Source organism: Stenella coeruleoalba (assembly GCF_951394435.1).
Source record: "Stenella coeruleoalba genome assembly, contig: scaffold_37, whole genome shotgun sequence".
In the NCBI taxonomy this organism is placed as follows: Eukaryota; Metazoa; Chordata; class Mammalia; order Artiodactyla; family Delphinidae; genus Stenella; species Stenella coeruleoalba.
In genome coordinates, this window is record NW_027645927.1 from 3367254 (window position 1) to 3390373 (window position 23120).

Genomic DNA, 23120 nt, shown 5'->3' on the forward strand with positions numbered 1-23120 from the left:
CCTTTTTGGCCAACCAAGCAAGCTTGCAAAGGAAATCTGCACTACAATGAAGTCTCACTTCCCCCCGGTCAAAAGGGCCATCTGAAAAAAGTGTAAAATCCAGAAAGGCAGGACAGGCCATGGAGAACTGGGAGCCTTGTTATGCTGATGGGCGGGATGTAAATTGCCAACAACCACTTGGGAGAAGTGTATGGTGTTTCCTGAAACATCTAAAAAACAAAGCAACAGAACCTAGGGCACTTCCACTTATGGTCCTATAGCTTAGGGAAATTAAAATCAAAAAGACACAGCCACCCCAAAGTTTGGAACGGCTCTGTTTACAAGAACCTCGTTTACAGTACAGGTTCAACATCGCAGAAAGAGAAAAATGGATAAAGAATTTGTGGTATTTACTTACAAAGCAATATCACTCAGCAATGAAATCTGTGTCACAAGGCCCTTAGCAGCACAATGAGTGGATTCAGGTATGATGATTCTAACTGAAATAAGTCACACAGAAAAAGAAACATCATAAGATATCAGTAATACACGGAATGTAAACTTGGCTACACAGGAACTGAATTACAGAACAGAACAGGGTCTCAAATTCAGAAAACCAACTTATGCTTGCTTAAGGGGAAAGGTGAGTTGGGGTGCTGCATAAAACCAGAGATTGAAATGAGCACAGATAAAGTTCCTTAAGTCAAATATTGAATACACAAGAGCTACTCCTTGCTCAACGAAATGGACTCAACACCGCATATTAAACGCCTAAGAATGTACCTGACTAGTAAATATCTTAAAACCTATGGATTGCTATGTCTCCGAAAGAGAATCAAGCATGTGTACAGGGGCATCAACGCAGCAGTGATAGGATTGGAGAGGTTCGTGAGCAAATGAAGACCCTTTGAAGTCATATTGCATGGTACCCATTCCACGGGTTTCAACAACCCAGGTTTAAGGTATTCTTCCTTCATCTAAAACATGCATGTGGAACCTAGAGTATGATCAACCATGTGATCGGGAGACGTGTTCAAATATGTCTCAGTTTTCGTACCCTGGTACTCGCCTGCAACATTCCAGACGCTTTACTAACACTCTCCCCACTTGGAAAGTCAGCACCTTTAACCTCCTGTTTGGCCCAGTTTGCAATTTCTGCAGAAGATGAACAGGAATAGCGAGAACCAATGAGAGACTAGCTGGAGGTGTCTGGACGGGCAAATTTAACTCTCATTTCCCACCAGGAAGAGGAATTAACCAAAGCCTCAGCGTGCCGTGCCAGAACCAGATTAGGGCCTGAAGACATCCTGCGGTGTTGCGGCCAGGTCACAAGAAAGCGAGTTGAAGAAAGGAGCTCAGGGGCACTGTAATTCACAAACCTGCAGAGTTATAAATGACAGCTATCGTCCAAAAATAGACTGAAGTAAGGCTGCCAAGAGGACTTGAAAGTTGGGCAGAATTGCAGGAAACCGATTTCAGGAGGTAGACTGGAATTGCATTGAAAGCATAGGAAAAGAGGCAGAACGTCCACAATGATGCACTTGGCCAAAAAGGGCGTATGCGTTTTTTCCTGAATATATTCAGGAAAAAACGCATACGCCCTTTTTGGCCAACCAAGCAAGCTTGCAAAGGAAATCTGCACTACAATGAAGTCTCACTTCCCCCCGGTCAAAAGGGCCATCTGAAAAAAGTGTAAAATCCAGAAAGGCAGGACAGGCCATGGAGAACTGGGAGCCTTGTTATGCTGATGGGCGGGATGTAAATTGCCAACAACCACTTGGGAGAAGTGTATGGTGTTTCCTGAAACATCTAAAAAACAAAGCAACAGAACCTAGGGCACTTCCACTTATGGTCCCATAGCTTAGGGAAATTGAAATCAAAAAGACACAGCCACCCCAAAGTTTCGAACGGCTCTGTTTACAAGAAACTCGTTTACAGTACAAGTTCAACATCGCAGAAAGTGAAAAATGGATAAAGAAGTTGTGGTATTTACTTACAAAGCAATATCACTCAGCAATGAAATCTGTGTCATCAGGCCCTTAGCAGCACAATGAGTGGATTCAGGTATGATGATTCTAACTGAAATAAGTCACACAGAAAAAGAAACATCATAAGATATCACTAATACACGGAATGTAAACTTGGCTACACAGGAACTGCATTCCAAAACAGAACAGGGTCTCAAATTTAGAAAACCAACTTATGCTTGCTTAAGGGTAAAGGTGAGTTGGGGTGCTGCATAAAACCAGAGATTGAAATGAGCACAGATAAAGTTCCTTAAGTCAAATATGGAATAGACAAGAGCTACTCCTTGCTCAACGAAATGGACTCAACACCGCATATTAAACGCCTAAGAATGTACCTGACTAGTAAGTATCTTAAAACCTATGGATTGCTATGTCTCCAAAAGAGAATCAAGCGTGTGTACAGGGGCATAAACGCAGCAGTGATAGGATTGGAGAGGTTCGGTGAGCAAATGAAGACCCTTTGAAGTCATATTGCATGGTACCCATTACACGGGTCTCAACTCTCCAGGTTTAAGGTATTCTTCCTTCAGCTAAAACATGCATGTGGAACCCAGAGTATGATCAACCATGTGAACGGGAGACGTGTTCAAATATGTCTCAGTTTTCCTCCCCTGGTACTCGGGTGCAACATTCCAGACGCTTTACTAACACTCTCCCGACTTGGAGAGTCAGTCCCTTTAACCTCCTGTTTGGCCCAGTTTGCAATTTCTGCGGAAGATGAACAGGAATAGCGAGAACCAATGAGAGGCTAGCTGGAGGTGTCTGGACGGGCAAATTTAACTCTCATTTCCCACCAGGAAGAGGAATTAACCAAAGGCTCAGCATGCAGGGCCGGAACCAGATTAGGGCCTGAAGCCATCCTGCGGTGTTGCGGCCAGCTCAAAAGAAACCGAGTTGAAGAAAGGAGCTCAGGGGCACTGTAATTCACAAACCTGCAGAGTTATAAATGACAGCTATCGTCCAAAAATAGACTGAAGTAAGGCTGCCAAGAGGACTTGAAAAAGGGGCAGAATTGCAGGAAACCGATTTCAGGAGGTAGACTGGAATTGCATTGAAAACATAGGAAAAGAGGCAGAACGTCCACAATGATGCACTTGGCCAAAAAGGGCGTATGCGTTTTCTCCTGAATATATTCAGGAAAAAACGCATACGCCCTTTTTGGCCAACCAAGCAAGCTTGCAAAGGAAATCTGCACTACAATGAAGTCTCACTTCCCCCCAGTCAAAAGGGCCATCTGAAAAAGGTGTAAAATCCACAAAGGCAGGACAGGCCATGGAGAACTGGGAGCCTTGTTATGCTGATGGGCGGGATGTAAATTGCCAACAGACACTCAGGAGAAGTGTATGGTGCTTCCTAAAACATCTAAAAAACAAAGCAACAGAGCCTAGGGCACTTCCACTTATGGTCCTATAGCTTAGGGAAATTAAAATCAAAAAGACACAGCCACCCCAAAGTTTGGGACGCCTCCGTTTACAAGAACCTCGTTTACCGTACAAGTTCAATATCACAGAAAGTGAAAAATGGATAAAGAACTTGTGGTACTTATGTACAATGCAGTATCACTCAGCAATGAAATCTATGTCATCAGGGCCGTAGCAGCATAATGAGTGGATTCAGGTACGATGATTCTAACTGAAATAAGTCACACAGAAAAAGAAACATCATAAGATATCACTAATACACGGAATGTAAACTTGGCTACACAGGAACTGCATTCCAAAACAGAACAGGGTCTCAAATTTAGAAAACCAACTTATGCTTGCTTAAGGGGAAAGGTGAGTTGGGGTGCTGCATAAAACCAGAGATTGAAATGAGCACAGATAAAATTCCTTAAGCCAAATATGGAATAGACAAGAGCTACTCCTTGCTCAACGAAATGGACTCAAAACCCCATATTAAACGCCTAAGAATGTACCTGACTAGTAAGTATCTTAAAACCTATGGATTGCTATGTCTCCAAAAGAGAATCAAGCGTGTGTACAGGGGCATAAACGCAGCAGTGATAGGATTGGAGAGGTTCGGTGAGCAAATGAAGACCCTTTGAAGTCATATTGCATGGTACCCATTACACAGGTCTCAACTCTCCATGTTTAAGGTATTCTTCCTTCAGCTAAAACATGCATGTGGAACCCAGAGTATGATCAACCATGTGAACGGGAGACGTGTTCAAATATGTCTCAGTTTTCCTCCCCTGGTACTCGGGTGCAACATTCCAGACGCTTTACTAACACTCTCCCGACTTTGAGAGTCAGCGCCTTTAACCTCCTGTTTGGCCCAGTTTGCAATTTCTGCGGAAGATGAACAGGAATAGCGAGAACCAATGAGAGGCTAGCTGGAGGTGTCTGGACGGGCAAATTTAACTCTCATTTCCCACCAGGAAGAGGAATTAACCAAAGGCTCAGCATGCAGGGCCGGAACCAGATTAGGGCCTGAAGCCATCCTGTGGTGTTGCGGCCAGCTCAAAAGAAACCGAGTTGAAGAAAGGAGCTCAGGGGCACTGTAATTCACAAACCTGCAGAGTTATAAATGACAGCTATCGTCCAAAAATAGACTGAAGTAAGGCTGCCAAGAGGACTTGAAAGCAGGGCAGAATTGCAGGAAACGGATTTCAGGAGGTAGACTGGAATTGCATTGAAAGCATAGGAAAAGAGGCAGAACGTCCACAATGATGCACTTGGCCAAAAAGGGTGTATGCGTTTTTTCCTGAATATATTCAGGAAAAAACGCATACGCCCTTTTTGGCCAACCAAGCAAGCTTGCAAAGGAAATCTGCACTACAATGAAGTCTCACTTCCCCCCGGTCAAAAGGGCCATCTGAAAAAAGTGTAAAATCCAGAAAGGCAGGACAGACCATGGAGAACTGGGAGCCTTGTTATGCTGATGGGCGGGATGTAAATTGCCAACAACCACTTGGGAGAAGTGTATGGTGTTTCCTGAAACATCTAAAAAACAAAGCAACAGAACCTAGGGCACTTCCACTTATGGTCCTATAGCTTAGGGAAATTAAAATCAAAAAGACACAGCCACCCCAAAGTTTCGAACGGCTCTGTTTACAAGAAACTCGTTTACAGTACAAGTTCAACATCGCAGAAAGTGAAAAATGGATAAAGAAGTTGTGGTATTTACTTACAAAGCAATATCACTCAGCAATGAAATCTGTGTCATCAGGCCCTTAGCAGCACAATGAGTGGATTCAGGTATGATGATTCTAACTGAAATAAGTCACACAGAAAAAGAAACATCATAAGATATCAGTAATACACGGAATGTAAACTTGGCTACACAGGAACTGCATTCCAAAACAGAACAGGGTCTCAAATTTAGAAAACCAACTTATGCTTGCTTAAGGGTAAAGGTGAGTTGGGGTGCTGCATAAAACCAGAGATTGAAATGAGCACAGATAAAGTTCCTTAAGCCAAATATGGAATAGACAAGAGCTACTCCTTGCTCAACGAAATGGACTCAAAACCCCATATTAAACGCCTAAGAATGTACCTGACTAGTAAGTATCTTAAAACCTATGGATTGCTATGTCTCCAAAAGAGAATCAAGCGTGTGTACAGGGGCATAAACGAAGCAGTGATAGGATTGGAGAGGTTCGGTGAGCAAATGAAGACCCTTTGAAGTCATATTGCATGGTACCCATTACACGGGTCTCAACTCTCCAGGTTTAAGGTATTCTTCCTTCAGCTAAAACATGCATGTGGAACCCAGAGTATGATCAACCATGTGAACGGGAGACGTGTTCAAATATGTCTCAGTTTTCCTCCCCTGGTACTCGGGTGCAACATTCCAGACGCTTTACTAACACTCTCCCCACTTGGAGAGTCAGTCCCTTTAACCTCCTGTTTGGCCCAGTTTGCAATTTCTGCGGAAGATGGACAGGAATAGCGAGAACCAATGAGAGGCTAGCTGGAGGTGTCTGGACGGGCAAATTTAACTCTCATTTCCCACCAGGAAGAGGAATTAACCAAAGGCTCAGCGTGCCAGGCCGGAACCAGATTAGGGCCTGAAGCCATCCTGCGGTGTTGCGGCCAGGTCACAAGAAACCGAGTTGAAGAAAGGAGCTCAGGGGCACTGTAATTCACAAACCTGCAGAGTTATAAATGACAGCTATCGTCCAAAAATAGACTGAAGTAAGGCTGCCAAGAGGACTTGAAAGCGGGGCAGAATTGCAGGAAACCGATTTCAGGAGGTAGACTGGAATTGCATTGAAAGCATAGGAAAAGAGGCAGAACGTCCACAATGATGCACTTGGCCAAAAAGGGCGTATGCGTTTTTTCCTGAATATATTCAGGAAAAAACGCATACGCCCTTTTTGGCCAACCAAGCAAGCTTGCAAAGGAAATCTGCACTACAATGAAGTCTCACTTCCCCCCGGTCAAAAGGGCCATCTGAAAAAAGTGTAAAATCCAGAAAGGCAGGACAGGCCATGGAGAACTGGGAGCCTTGTTATGCTGATGGGCAGGATGTAAATTGCCAACAGACACTCGGGAGAAGTGTATGGTGTTTCCTGAAACATCTAAAAAACAAAGCAACAGAACCTAGGGCACTTCCACTTATGGTCCTATAGCTTAGGGAAATTAAAATCAAAAAGACACAGCCACCCCAAAGTTTGGGACGCCTCCGTTTACAAGAACCTCGTTTACCGTACAAGTTCAATATCACAGAAAGTGAAAAATGGATAAAGAACTTGTGGTACTTATGTACAATGCAGTATCACTCAGCAATGAAATCTATGTGATCAGGGCCGTAGCAGCATAATGAGTGGATTCAGGTACGATGATTCTAACTGAAATAAGTCACACAGAAAAAGAAACATCATAAGATATCACTAATACACGGAATGTAAACTTGGCTACACAGGAACTGAATTACAGAACAGAACAGGGTCTCAAATTCAGAAAACCAACTTATGCTTGCTTAAGGGTAAAGGTGAGTTGGGGTGCTGAATAAAACCAGAGATTGAAATGAGCACAGATAAAGTTCCTTAAGTCAAATATTGAATACACAAGAGCTACTCCTTGCTCAACGAAATGGACTCAACACCGCATATTAAACGCCTAAGAATGTACCTGACTAGTAAATATCTTAAAACCTATGGATTGCTATGTCTCCGAAAGAGAATCAAGCATGTGTACAGGGGCATCAACGCAGCAGTGATAGGATTGGAGAGGTTCGTGAGCAAATGAAGACCCTTTGAAGTCATACTGCATGGTACCCATTCCACGGGTTTCAACTACCCAGGTTTAAGGTATTCTTCCTTCATCTAAAACATGCATGTGGAACCTAGAGTATGATCAACCATGTGATCGGGAGACGTGTTCAAATATGTCTCAGTTTTCGTACCCTGGTACTCGCGTGCAACATTCCAGACGCTTTACTAACACTCTCCCCACTTGGAGAGTCAGTCCCTTTAACCTCCTGTTTGGCCCAGTTTGCAATTTTTGTGGAAGATAAACAGGAATAGCGAGAACCAATGAGAGACTACCTGGAGGTGTCTGGATGGGCAAATTTAACTCTCATTTCCCACCAGGAAGAGGAATTAACCAAAGCCTCAGCGTGCCGTGCCAGAACCAGATTAGGGCCTGAAGACATCCTGCGGTGTTGCGGCCAGGTCACAAGAAAGCGAGTTGAAGAAAGGAGCTCAGGGGCACTGTAATTCACAAACCTGCATAGTTATAAATGACAGCTATCGTCCAAAAATAGACTGAAGTAAGGCTGCCAAGAGGACTTGAAAGCGGGGCAGAATTGCAGGAAACCGATTTCAGGAGGTAGACTGGAATTGCATTGAAAGCATAGGAAAAGAGGCAGAACGTCCACAATGATGCACTTGGCCAAAAAGGGCGTATGCGTTTTTTCCTGAATATATTCAGGAAAAAACGCATACGCCCTTTTTGGCCAACCAAGCAAGCTTGCAAAGGAAATCTGCACTACAATGAAGTCTCACTTCCCCCCGGTCAAAAGGGCCATCTGAAAAAAGTGTAAAATCCAGAAAGGCAGGACAGGCCATGGAGAACTGGGAGCCTTGTTATGCTGATGGGCGGGATGTAAATTGCCAACAACCACTTGGGAGAAGTGTATGGTGTTTCCTGAAACATCTAAAAAACAAAGCAACAGATCCTAGGGCACTTCCACTTATGGTCCCATAGCTTAGGGAAATTAAAATCAAAAAGACACAGCCACCCCAAAGTTTCGAACGGCTCTGTTTACAAGAAACTCGTTTACAGTACAAGTTCAACATCGCAGAAAGTGAAAAATGGATAAAGAAGTTGTGGTATTTACTTACAAAGCAATATCACTCAGCAATGAAATCTGTGTCATCAGGCCCTTAGCAGCACAATGAGTGGATTCAGGTATGATGATTCTAACTGAAATAAGTCACACAGAAAAAGAAACATCATAAGATATCACTAATACACGGAATGTAAACTTGGCTACACAGGAACTGCATTCCAAAACAGAACAGGGTCTCAAATTTAGAAAACCAACTTATGCTTGCTTAAGGGTAAAGGTGAGTTGGGGTGCTGCATAAAACCAGAGATTGAAATGAGCACAGATAAAGTTCCTTAAGTCAAATATGGAATAGACAAGAGCTACTCCTTGCTCAACGAAATGGACTCAACACCGCATATTAAACGCCTAAGAATGTACCTGACTAGTAAGTATCTTAAAACCTATGGATTGCTATGTCTCCAAAAGAGAATCAAGCGTGTGTACAGGGGCATAAACGCAGCAGTGATAGGATTGGAGAGGTTCGGTGAGCAAATGAAGACCCTTTGAAGTCATATTGCATGGTACCCATTACACGGGTCTCAACTCTCCAGGTTTAAGGTATTCTTCCTTCAGCTAAAACATGCATGTGGAACCCAGAGTATGATCAACCATGTGAACGGGAGACGTGTTCAAATATGTCTCAGTTTTCCTCCCCTGGTACTCGGGTGCAACATTCCAGACGCTTTACTAACACTCTCCCGACTTGGAGAGTCAGTCCCTTTAACCTCCTGTTTGGCCCAGTTTGCAATTTCTGCGGAAGATGAACAGGAATAGCGAGAACCAATGAGAGACTAGCTGGAGGTGTCTGGACGGGCAAATTTAACTCTCATTTCCCACCAGGAAGAGGAATTAACCAAAGGCTCAGCATGCAGGGCCGGAACCAGATTAGGGCCTGAAGCCATCCTGCGGTGTTGCGGCCAGCTCAAAAGAAACCGAGTTGAAGAAAGGAGCTCAGGGGCACTGTAATTCACAAACCTGCAGAGTTATAAATGACAGCTATCGTCCAAAAATAGACTGAAGTAAGGCTGCCAAGAGGACTTGAAAGCGGGGCAGAATTGCAGGAAACCGATTTCAGGAGGTAGACTGGAATTGCATTGAAAACATAGGAAAAGAGGCAGAACGTCCACAATGATGCACTTGGCCAAAAAGGGCGTATGCGTTTTTTCCTGAATATATTCAGGAAAAAACGCATACGCCCTTTTTGGCCAACCAAGCAAGCTTGCAAAGGAAATCTGCACTACAATGAAGTCTCACTTCCCCCAGGTCAAAAGGGCCATCTGAAAAAGGTGTAAAATCCAGAAAGGCAGGACAGGCCATGGAGAACTGGGAGCCTTGTTATGCTGATGGGCGGGATGTAAATTGCCAACAGACACTCAGGAGAAGTGTATGGTGCTTCCTAAAACATCTAAAAAACAAAGCAACAGAGCCTAGGGCACTTCCACTTATGGTCCTATAGCTTAAGGAAATTAAAATCAAAAAGACACAGCCACCCCAAAGTTTGGGACGCCTCCGTTTACAAGAACCTCGTTTACCGTACAAGTTCAATATCACAGAAAGTGAAAAATGGATAAAGAACTTGTGGTACTTACGTACAATGCAGTATCACTCAGCAATGAAATCTATGTCATCAGGGCCGTAGCAGCATAATGAGTGGATTCAGGTACGATGATTCTAACTGAAATAAGTCACACAGAAAAAGAAACATCATAAGATATCACTAATACACGGAATGTAAACTTGGCTACACAGGAACTGCATTCCAAAACAGAACACGGTCTCAAATTTAGAAAACCAACTTATGCTTGCTTAAGGGGAAAGGTGAGTTGGGGTGCTGCATAAAACCAGAGATTGAAATGAGCACAGATAAAATTCCTTAAGCCAAATATGGAATAGACAAGAGCTACTCCTTGCTCAACGAAATGGACTCAACACCCCATATTAAACGCCTAAGAATGTACCTGAGTAGTAAGTATCTTAAAACCTATGGATTGCTATGTCTCCGAAAGAGAATCAAGCATGTGTACAGGGGCATAAACGCAGCAGTGATAGGATTGGAGAGGTTCGGTGAGCATATGAAGACCCTTTGAAGTCATATTGCATGGTACCCATTACACGGGTCTCAACTCTCCAGGTTTAAGGTATTCTTCCTTCAGCTAAAACATGCATGTGGAACCCAGAGTATGATCAAACATGTGAACGGGAGATGTATTCAAATATGTCTCAGTTTTCCTCCCCTGGTACTCGGGTGCAACATTCCAGACGCTTTACTAACACTCTCCCCACTTGGAGAGTCAGTCCCTTTAACCTCCTGTTTGGCCCAGTTTGCAATTTCTGCGGAAGATGAACAGGAATAGCGAGAACCAATGAGAGGCTAGCTGGAGGTGTCTGGACGGGCAAATTTAACTCTCATTTCCCACCAGGAAGAGGAATTAACCAAAGGCTCAGCATGCCGGGCCGGAACCAGATTAGGGCCTGAAGCCATCCTGCGGTGTTGCGGCCAGGTCACAAGAAAGCGAGTTGAAGAAAGGAGCTCAGGGGCACTGTAATTCACAAACCTGCATAGTTATAAATGACAGCTATCGTCCAAAAATAGACTGAAGTAAGGCTGCCAAGAGGACTTGAAAGCGGGGCAGAATTGCAGGAAACCGATTTCAGGAGGTAGACTGGAATTGCATTGAAAGCATAGGAAAAGAGGCAGAACGTCCACAATGATGCACTTGGCCAAAAAGGGCGTATGCGTTTTTTCCTGAATATATTCAGGAAAAAACGCATACGCACTTTTTGGCCAACCAAGCAAGCTTGCAAAGGAAATCTGCACTACAATGAAGTCTCACTTCCCCCCGGTCAAAAGGGCCATCTGAAAAAAGTGTAAAATCCAGAAAGGCAGGACAGGCCATGGAGAACTGGGAGCCTTGTTATGCTGATGGGCGGGATGTAAATTGCCAACAACCACTCGGGAGAAGTGTATGGTGTTTCCTGAAACATCTAAAAAACAAAGCAACAGAACCTAGGGCACTTCCACTTATGGTCCTATAGCTTAGGGAAATTAAAATCAAAAAGACACAGCCACCCCAAAGTTTGGGACGCCTCCGTTTACAAGAACCTCGTTTACCGTACAAGTTCAATATCACAGAAAGTGAAAAATGGATAAAGAACTTGTGGTACTTACGTACAATGCAGTATCACTCAGCAATGAAATCTATGTCATCAGGCCCGTAGCAGCATAATGAGTGGATTCAGGTACGATGATTCTAACTGAAATAAGTCACACAGAAAAAGAAACATCATAAGATATCACTAATACACGGAATGTAAACTTGGCTACACAGGAACTGCATTCCAAAACAGAACAGGGTCCCAAATTTAGAAAACGAACTTATGCTTGCTTAAGGGGAAAGGTGAGTTGGGGTGCTGCATAAAACCAGAGATTGAAATGAGCACAGATAAAGTTCCTTAAGCCAAATATGGAATAGACAAGAGCTACTCCTTGCTCAACGAAATGGACTCAACACCGCAAATTAAACGCCTAAGAATGTACCTGACTAGTAAGTATCTTAAAACCTATGGATTGCTATGTCTCCGAAAGAGAATCAAGCATGTGTACAGGGGCATAAACGCAGCAGTGATAGGATTGGAGAGGTTCGGTGAGCAAATGAAGACCCTTTGAAGTCATATTGCATGGTACCCATTCCACGGGTTTCAACTACCCAGGTTTAAGGTATTCTTCCTTCAGCTAAAACATGCATGTGGAACCTAGAGTATGATCAACCATGTGATCGGGAGACGTGTTCAAATATGACTCAGTTTTCGTACCCCGGTACTCGGGTGCAACATTCCAGACGCTTTACTAACACTCTCCCCACTTGGAAAGTCAGCGCCTTTAACCTCCTGTTTGGCCCAGTTTGCAATTTCTGCGGAAGATGAACAGGAATAGCGAGAACCAATGAGAGGCTAGCTGGAGGTGTCTGGACGGGCAAATTTAACTCTCATTTCCCACCAGGAAGAGGAAATAACCAAAGGCTCAGTGTGCCGTGCCAGAACCAGATTAGGGCCTGAAGCCATCCTGCAGTGTTGCGGCCAGCTCAAAAGAAAGCGAGTTGAAGAAAGGAGCTCAGGGGCACTGTAATTCACAAACCTGCAGAGTTATAAATGACAGCTATCGTCCAAAAATAGACTGAAGTAAGGCTGCCAAGAGGACTTGAAAGCGGGGCAGAATTGCAGGAAACCGATTTCAGGAGGTAGACTGGAATTGCATTGAAAGCATAGGAAAAGAGGTAGAACGTCCACAATGATGCACTTGGCCAAAAAGGGCGTATGCGTTTTTTCCTGAATATATTCAGGAAAAAACGCATACGCCCTTTTTGGCCAACCAAGCAAGCTTGCAAAGGAAATCTGCACTACAATGAAGTCTCACTTCCCCCCGGTCAAAAGGGCCATCTGAAAAAAGTGTAAAATCCAGAAAGGCAGGACAGGCCATGGAGAACTGGGAGCCTTGTTATGCTGATGGGCGGGATGTAAATTGCCAACAACCACTTGGGAGAAGTGTATGGTGTTTCCTGAAACATCTAAAAAACAAAGCAACAGAACCTAGGGCACTTCCACTTATGGTCCTATAGCTTAGGGAAATTAAAATCAAAAAGACACAGCCACCCCAAAGTTTGGGACGCCTCCGTTTACAAGAACCTCGTTTACCGTACAAGTTCAATATCACAGAAAGTGAAAAATGGATAAAGAACTTGTGGTACTTACGTACAATGCAGTATCACTCAGCAATGAAATCTATGTCATCAGGCCCGTAGCAGCATAATGAGTGGATTCAGGTACGATGATTCTAACTGAAATAAGTCACACAGAAAAAGAAACATCATAAGATATCACTAATACACGGAATGTAAACTTGGCTACACAGGAACTGCATTCCAAAACAGAACAGGGTCCCAAATTTAGAAAACGAACTTATGCTTGCTTAAGGGGAAAGGTGAGTTGGGGTGCTGCATAAAACCAGAGATTGAAATGAGCACAGATAAAGTTCCTTAAGCCAAATATGGAATAGACAAGAGCTACTCCTTGCTCAACGAAATGGACTCAACACCGCAAATTAAACGCCTAAGAATGTACCTGACTAGTAAGTATCTTAAAACCTATGGATTGCTATGTCTCCGAAAGAGAATCAAGCATGTGTACAGGGGCATAAACGCAGCAGTGATAGGATTGGAGAGGTTCGGTGAGCAAATGAAGACCCTTTGAAGTCATATTGCATGGTACCCATTCCACGGGTTTCAACTACCCAGGTTTAAGGTATTCTTCGTTCAGCTAAAACATGCATGTGGAACCTAGAGTATGATCAACCATGTGATCGGGAGACGTGTTCAAATATGACTCAGTTTTCGTACCCCGGTACTCGGGTGCAACATTCCAGACGCTTTACTAACACTCTCCCCACTTGGAAAGTCAGCGCCTTTAACCTCCTGTTTGGCCCAGTTTGCAATTTCTGCGGAAGATGAACAGGAATAGCGAGAACCAATGAGAGGCTAGCTGGAGGTGTCTGGACGGGCAAATTTAACTCTCATTTCCCACCAGGAAGAGGAAATAACCAAAGTCTCAGTGTGCCGTGCCAGAACCAGATTAGGGCCTGAAGCCATCCTGCAGTGTTGCGGCCAGCTCAAAAGAAAGCGAGTTGAAGAAAGGAGCTCAGGGGCACTGTAATTCACAAACCTGCAGAGTTATAAATGACAGCTATCGTCCAAAAATAGACTGAAGTAAGGCTGCCAAGAGGACTTGAAAGCGGGGCAGAATTGCAGGAAACCGATTTCAGGAGGTAGACTGGAATTGCATTGAAAGCATAGGAAAAGAGGCAGAACGTCCACAATGATGCACTTGGCCAAAAAGGGCGTATGCGTTTTTTCCTGAATATATTCAGGAAAAAACGCATACGCCCTTTTTGGCCAACCAAGCAAGCTTGCAAAGGAAATCTGCACTACAATGAAGTCTCACTTCCCCCCGGTCAAAAGGGCCATCTGAAAAAAGTGTAAAATCCAGAAAGGCAGGACAGGCCATGGAGAACTGGGAGCCTTGTTATGCTGAAGGGCGGGATGTAAATTGCCAACAACCACTCGGGAGAAGTGTATGGTGTTTCCTGAAACATCTAAAAAACAAAGCAACAGAGCCTAGAGCACTTCCACTTATGGTCCTATAGCTTAGGGAATTTAAAATCAAAAAGACACAGCCACCCCAAAGTTTGGAACGGCTCTGTTTACAAGAACCTCGTTTACAGTACAAGTTCAACATCGCAGAAAGTGAAAAATGGATAAAGAAGTTGTGGTATTTACTTACAAAGCAATATCACTCAGCAATGAAATCTGTGTCATCAGGCCCTTAGCAGCACAATGAGTGGATTCAGTTATGATGATTCTAACTGAAATAAGTCACACAGAAAAAGAAACATCATAAGATATCAGTAATACACGGAATGTAAACTTGGCTACACAGGAACTGAATTGCAGAACAGAACAGGGTCTCAAATTTAGAAAACCAACTTATGCTTGCTTAAGGGTAAAGGTGAGTTGGGGTGCTGCATAAAACCAGAGATTGAAATGAGCACAGATAAAGTTCCTAAAGCCAAATATGGAATAGACAAGAGCTACTCCTTGCTCAACGAAATGGACTCAACACCGCATATTAAACGCCTAAGAATGTACCTGACTAGTAAGTATCTTAAAACCTATGGATTGCTATGTCTCTGAAAGAGAATCAAGCATGTGTACAGGGGCATAAACGCAGCAGTGATAGGATTGGAGAGGTTCGGTGAGCAAATGAAGACCCTTTGAAGTCATATTGCATGGTACCCATTCCACGGGTTTCAACTACCCAGATTTTAGGTATTCTTCCTTCAGCTAAAACATGAAAGTGGAACCCAGAGTATGATCAACCATGTGATCGGGAGACGTGTTCAAATATGTCTCAGTTTTCCTCCCCTGGTACTCGGGTGCAACATTCCAGACGCTTTACTAACACTCTCCCCACTTGGAGAGTCAGTCCCTTTAACCTCCTGTTTGGCCCAGTTTGCAATTTCTGCGGAAGATGAACAGGAATAGCGAGAACCAATGAGAGGCTAGCTGGAGGTGTCTTGACGGGCAAATTTAACTCTCATTTCCCACCAGGAAGAGGAAATAACCAAAGGCTCAGCGTGCCGTACCGGAACCAGATTAGGGCCTGAAGCCATCCTGCGGTGTTGCGGTCAGGTCACAAGAAAGCGAGTTGAAGAAAGGAGCTCAGGGGCACTGTAATTCACAAACCTGCAGAGTTATAAATGAGAGCTATCGTCCAAAAATAGACTGAAGTAAGGCTGCCAAGAGGACTTGAAAGCGGGGCAGAATTGCAGGAAACCGATTTCAGGAGGTAGACTGGAATTGCATTGAAAGCATAGGAAAAGAGGTAGAACGTCCACAATGATGCACTTGGCCAAAAAGGGCGTATGCGTTTTTTCCTGAATATATTCAGGAAAAAACGCATACGCCCTTTTTGGCCAACCAAGCAAGCTTGCAAAGGAAATCTGCACTACAATGAAGTCTCACTTCCCCCCGGTCAAAAGGGCCATCTGAAAAAAGTGTAAAATCCAGAAAGGCAGGACAGGCCATGGAGAACTGGGAGCCTTGTTATGCTGATGGGCGGGATGTAAATTGCCAACAACCACTAGGGAGAAGTGTATGGTGTTTCCTGAAACATCTAAAAAACAAAGCAACAGAGGCTAGGGCACTGCCACTTATGGTCCTATAGCTTAGGGAAATTAAAATCAAAAAGACACAGCCACCCCAAAGTTTGGGACGCCTCTGTTTACAAGAACCTCGTTTACAGTACAAGTTCAACATCGCAGAAAGTGAAAAATGGATAAAGAAGTTGTGGTATTTACTTACAAAGCAATATCACTCAGCAATGAAATCTGTGTCATCAGGCCCTTAGCAGCACAATGAGTGGATTCAGGTATGATGATTCTAACTGAAATAAGTCACACAGAAAAAGAAACATCATAAGATATCAGTAATACACGGAATGTAAACTTGGCTACACAGGAACTGAATTACAGAACAGAACAGGGTCTCAAATTTAGAAAACCAACTTATGCTTGCTTAAGGGGAAAGGTGAGTTGGGGTGCTGCATAAAACCAGAGATTGAAATGAGCACAAAGTTCCTTAAGCCAAATATGGAATAGACAAGAGCTATTCCTTGCTCAACGAAATGGACTCAACACCGCATATTAAACGCCTAAGAATGTACCTGACTAGTAAGTATCTTAAAACCTATAGATTGCTATGCCTCCGAAAGAGAATCAAGCATGTGTACAGGGGCATAAACGCAGCAGTGATAGGAATGGAGAGTTTCAGTGAGCAAATGAAGACCCTTTGAAGTCATATTGCATGGTACCCATTCCACGGGTTTCAACTACGCAGATTTTAGGTATTCTTCCTTCAGCTAAAACATGCATGTGGAACCCAGAGTATGATCAACCATGTGATCGGGAGACGTGTTCAAATATGTCTCAGGTTTCCTCCCCTGGTACTCGGGTGCAACATTCCAGACGCTTTACTAACACTCTCCCCACTTGGAGAGTCAGTCCCTTTAACCTCCTGTTTGACCCAGTTTGCAATTTCTGCGGAAGATGAACAGGAATAGCGAGAACCAATGAGAGGCTAGCTGGAGGTGTCTGGACGGGCAAATTTAACTCTCATTTCCCACCAGGAAGAGGAAATAACCAAAGGCTCAGCGTGCCGTACCGGAACCAGATTAGGGCCTGAAGCCATCCTGCGGTGTTGCGGCCAGCTCAAAAGAAAGCGAGTTGAAGAAAGGAGCTCAGGGGCACTGTAATTCACAAACCTGCAGAGTTATAAATGACAGCTATCGTCCAAAAATAGACTGAAGTAAGGCTGCCAAGAGGACTTGAAAGCGGGGCAGAATTGCAGGAAACCGATTTCAGGAGGTAGACTGGAATTGCATTGAAAGCATAGGAAAAGAGGCAGAACGTCCACAATGATGCACTTGGCCAAAAAGGGCGTATGCGTTTTTTCCTGAATATATTCAGGAAAAAACGCATACGCCCTTTTTGGCCAACCAAGCAAGCTTGCAAAGGAAATCTGCACTACAATGAAGTCTCACTTCCCCCCGGTCAAAAGGGCCATCTGAAAAAAGTGTAAAATCCAGAAAGGCAGGACAGGCCATTGAGAACTGGGAGCCTTGTTATGCTGATGGGCGGGATGTAAATTGCCAACAGACACTCGGGAGAAGTGTATGGTGTTTCCTGAAACATCTAAAAAACAAAGCAACAGAGCCTAGGGCACTTCCACTTATGGTCCTATAGTTTAGGGAAATTAAAATCAAAAAGACACAGCCACCCCAAAGTTTGGAACGGCTCTGTTTACAAGAACCTCGTTTACCGTACAAGTTCAACATCGCAGAAAGTGAAAAATGGATAAAGAAGTTGTGGTATTCACTTACAAAGCAATATCACTCAGCAATGAAATCTGTGTCATCAGGCCCTTAGCAGCACAATGAGTGGATTCAGGTATGATGATTCTAACTGAAATAAGTCACACAGAAAAAGAAACATCATAAGATATCAGTAATACACGGAATGTAAACTTGGCTACACAGGAACTGAATTACAGAACAGAACAGGGTCTCAAATTTAGAAAACCAACTTATGCTTGCTTAAGGGGAAAGGTGAGTTGGGGTGCTGCATAAAACCAGAGATTGAAATGAGCACAGATAAAGTTCCTTATGTCAAATATGGAATAGACAAGAGCTACTCCTTGCTCAACGAAAGGGACTCAACACCGCATATTAAACGCCTAAGAATGTACCTGACTAGTAAGTATCTTAAAACCTATAGATTGCTATGTCTCCGAAAGAGAATCAAGCATGTGTACAGGGGCATAAACGCAGCAGTGATAGGATTGGAGAGGTTCGGTGAGCAAATGAATACGCTTTGAAGTCATATTGCATGGTACCCATTCCACGGGTCTCAACTCTCCAGGTTTAAGGTATTCTTCCTTCAGCTAAAACATGCATGTGGAGCCCAAGTATGATCAACCATGTGAACGGGAGATGTGTTCAAATATGTCTCAGTTTTCCTCCCCTGGTACTCGGGTGCAACATTCCAGACGCTTTACTAACACTCTCCCAACTTGGAGAGTCAGCGCCTTTAACCTCCTGTTTGGCCCAGTTTGCAATTTCTGCGGAAGATGAACAGGAATAGCGAGAACCAATGAGAGGCTAGCTGGAGGTGTCTGGACGGGCAAATTTAACTCTCATTTCCACCAGGAAGAGGAATTAACCAAAGGCTCAGCATGCCGGGCCGGAACCAGATTAGGGCCTGAAGCCATCCTGCGGTGTTGCGGCCAGGTCACAAGAAAGCGAGTTGAAGAAAGGAGCTCAGGGACACTGTAACTCACAAACCTGCAGAGTTATAAATGACAGCTATCGTCCAAAAATAGACTGAAGTAAGGCTGCCAAGAGGACTTGAAAGCGGGGCAGAATTGCAGGAAACCGATTTCAGGAGGTAGACTGGAATTGCATTGAAAGCATAGGAAAAGAGGCAGAACGTCCACAATGATGCACTTGGCCAAAAAGGGCATATGCGTTTTTTCCTGAATATATTCAGGAAAAAACGCATACGCCCTTTTTGGCCAACCAAGCAAGCTTGCAAAGGAAATCTGCACTACAATGAAGTCTCACTTCCCCCCGGTCAAAAGGGCCATCTGAAAAAAGTGTAAAATCCAGAAAGGCAGGACAGGCCATGGAGAACTGGGAGCCTTGTTATGCTGATGGGCGGGATGTAAATTGCCAACAGACACTTGGGAGAAGTGTATGGTGTTTCCTGAAACATCTAAAAAACAAAGCAACAGAGCCTAGGGCACTTCCACTTATGGTCCTATAGCTTAGGGAAATTAATATCAAAAAGACACAGCAACCCCAAAATTTGGGACGGCTCTTTTTACAGGAATCTCTTCTACGGCACAAGTTAAATATCCCAGAGAGCAAATAATGGATAAAGAAGTTGCGGTACTTCTGTACAACAGAATACCACTCAGCAATGAAATCTATGTCACCAGGCCCGTACCAGCATAATGAGTGCATTGAGGCACGATGATTCTAAGTGAAATAAGTCACACAGAAAAAGAAACATCATAAGGTATCACTAATACATGGAATGTGAACTTGGCTACACATGAACTGAATTACAAAACAGAACAGGGTCTCAAGTTTAGAAAACCAACTTATGCCTGCTTAAGGGGGAAGGTGAGTTGGGGTGCTGCATAAAAGCAGAGTTTGAAATTAGCACAGATACCGTTCCATAAGCCAAATATGTAATAGACAAGAGCTACCCCTTGCTCAACGAAATGGATTCAACAATGAGGTATCACCTCACACCTGGTAGAATAGGCATCATTGAAAATCTACAAACAAAAAATGCTGGAAAGGGTGTGGAGAAAAGGAACCCTCTTCCACTATTGTTGGGAATATAAATTGATACAGTCATTATGGAGAACAATATGGAATTTCTTAAGAAACTAACAATAGAATTACCATATGATACAGCAATCCCAGTACTGGACATATACCCAGACAAAACCATAAATCAAAAAGAGTCATTCACCGCAATGTTCATTGCATCACTATTTACAATATCGAGGTAATGGAAGCAACCTAAATGCCCACAGACAGACGAATGCATAAAGCTGTGGTACATATATAAAATGGAATATTACTAAGCCATGAAAAGGAATGAAATTGGGTCATTTGTAGAGACGTCGATGGATCTAGAGACTGTCATACAGAGTGAAGTAAGTCAGAAAGAGAAAAACAAATCTTGTATATTCATGCATATATGTGGAACCTAGAAAAACTGTACAGATTAACCATTTTGCAAGGCATAAATAGAGCAACAGATGTAGACAACAAACGTATGGACAACAAGGGGGGAAAGCTGTTGGGGGGTGGTGGTGGGAGGAGTTGAGAGACTGGGATTGGCATGTATACATTTATATGTATAAAATAGATAACCAATAAGAACCTGCTGTATAAAAATATAAAATAAAATTCAAAATTAAAAAGAAATAAAATTTAAAAAATAAAACAGAAAAAACAATTATTCCCTGCACATACATGTATTTATATGAATAAATTATTTCCATGCTTATATCTGTAAATACAAAAAAGAGGAATAAAATCTACCTTGAACCAAAAACGAAAAAGAGAAAAAAACACAGAACCCACCAGTTACACAGAGGAAAACCGTATCAGGGCACTTGCTCCAGTTGTAAACAATTCTGAAGTTGGTCAGTGGTGGGGAATCATCTCCCATTCAGCCAGCAGCCCCCACGCAACAAGCGTCCTCATTGCAAAGCTGGGGCACCGTGCCGAGGCATCTGTGAGTAAACGTGAGCTGAGCCCCAGGCCAGTTGCTGCTGAACTATTCCCACCCGTCCCAGGTAAAACACCTGAATATATACAAGGACTTGAAAGCCTAGAGGAAGGGCCATAGAGCCACACGAGTGACAGCATGCCGGCCGACTTGGTGCCTGCAGGCCAGCCAGGATGGTCCTGGCCCTGGGTGCTCTTCTGGAAGATTTCCATTTCCCTGCCTGAGATACCCGTCCTGTCCCTGCCCCCACTGCTTTTTTCCTTCCTCACCTCTGCCCAGGGAGAAATTCCAGCAGCAGGTATGGGTGACACATCCTCTTCTTTAGCAGGTGGCAGCCTGGCAACTGCTGCAGAAAGTCCAGCAGAGCCCCACTCACACTGGGCCACCCACAAAGCCGTGGCCTCTCACTCCCTCCCACCAGCCCAGCCCCGAGACTGCTGACAGGGCAGAGAAAATGGCGTCAGGCACGGCTGCAGGGGCTCTTGCTGCCTGGAGTGGTATTTATATTGATCTCAACCCAGGCACACCTGGGGAGGGCTGGCCGGCACGGTAAGCCTGCCCAGGTCAGCCAATCATCACCCCTCAGGGGCTCACAGTTGCAGAAAATGGAACTTGCTGAACCGGCCAGGTCCAAGGAACAGGTGTGGGCTCCTGAGAGTCAGGATAGACAAGGGGCTGCAGCTTTGGCTTGTTTTCTAATCATTTTATCTGGCCCATGAGTGGGAGACAACTTCAAGAAAACCCTCTCCTAATGAGAGGAACCCAGGAGTCAGGCAGAGGAGGGGTGGGTGGTGGTTGGAGACAGAGGCCTGGTGCCCCGGGTGCAGTGGAAGTCTCTGGAAGACCAGGTGGAGGGAGGCCTCACGGAGTGATGCCCAGGGTCACAGACCTGTCGCAGCTGCTGTTTGTTAGTTCAAGTCCTGCTCTGAGGTGCTCTGTGTCAGCTCTGAGCGACAGGTGAGCTGGGGGTGCTCTGCAATGAGGGCTATGTGCACGGTTCCTGTGTGCCCAGCCCTGCCACGGTACCTGCAAGGGTAGCTCTGTATCCTGGGAGGGGCCTGACCACGAGAGCCCCGTGGGCTGGGGTGGGGGTGGGGTACCTGCCCAGGTGAGCTCCATATTCTGGGATTGGTCTGACCACGAGAGCCCCATGGGCTGCTGGGGACCTGGTAAAGGATGTCAGGACAGTCAGTGAAGCCACCGAGGATATACCTCCAGTTGCTCCTAATTCCTACACCCTGCTGGTCATTCTACCAACCACCAGGACATGGTATTCTGTATTAGTCTTCAATGATGCCTTCTTTTGTATTCCATTAGTCCCAGAGTCACAAGAAATTTTGGCTTGTGAGTGGCAGGACTCCACATACAACTAAAACAATACTTCCGGGCCGTCTGGCCCCAAGGGTGCAAAAATTCCCACACCATCTTTGGGGAAAGCTTAGCTAAAGACCTAAAAGTTCTACCTCTGGAAAAGGAAACCCTCCTTCAATATGCAGACGACATTCTGATCACCAGCCCTACTAAGGAGGCCTCTGAACTACCAAGCCAATAAAGGATAGAAGTTGTCCAAGAAAAAGCTCAAATATCACAGACTGCGGTGACCTGCCTGGGCTTCATTCTCACAGAAGGTCAGAGAAGCCCATCCCAGGAAAGGGAAGAAACCATTTTCAGCCTTACCCCTTTCTAAAACTAGAAGACAGCTTAGGGGTTCCTGGGGAGGCCAGGGTTTGCTGCTTCTGGATCCCTAACTACAGTCTACTAGCTGGGCCTCTATATGAAACACTGAAAGGAAAAGATGATGATCCTTTTGAATAGAATCCAGAAGTGGCCTTTCAAGAATGGAAAGAGCAGTCAATTCAGACCCTTGCCCTGGAACTCCCTAATTTAGCTAAACCCTTTGACCTTTACATTCCCGGTGAAAGGTGAATCGCCATTGGAGAATTAGTGCAAAAACTGGGACCGCTTGAAATGGAACAATGCAAGAATGCCATCCAGGTAGGATAAACTACGGTCACTAAGGGGCTTGGCCCACTGCCACATCTGGCCAAGATACTGGCGGTATCTAAAAACCTGGAAATCAGCAGCCCAAAAGGCCACCTCCCTCCTAAGGGAAAAGGACCCCACGTGGTGATCCTAACCACCAACCATGCCCTGAAGTTGCAGGGTTCGCTCCGTGGGCACACCGACCTCGAGTGAGGAGGCCCTCCAACTCCAACATCCAGAGAGATAACCGGGGGCAACAGGGCACCATGACGACTCGTGTGAACATCACTTGACCTGGAGTTTCTCTCATAAAACAACAAGAGTGTGTCCCAAAAGAGTAGACTACTGCTTGCAGGACTTACTGCACCCAGAGGGGAGCTAATAATCTTGGCGGGGGAACAGTATACCACACTGTCACCATAGAAAAGCCTACAGAC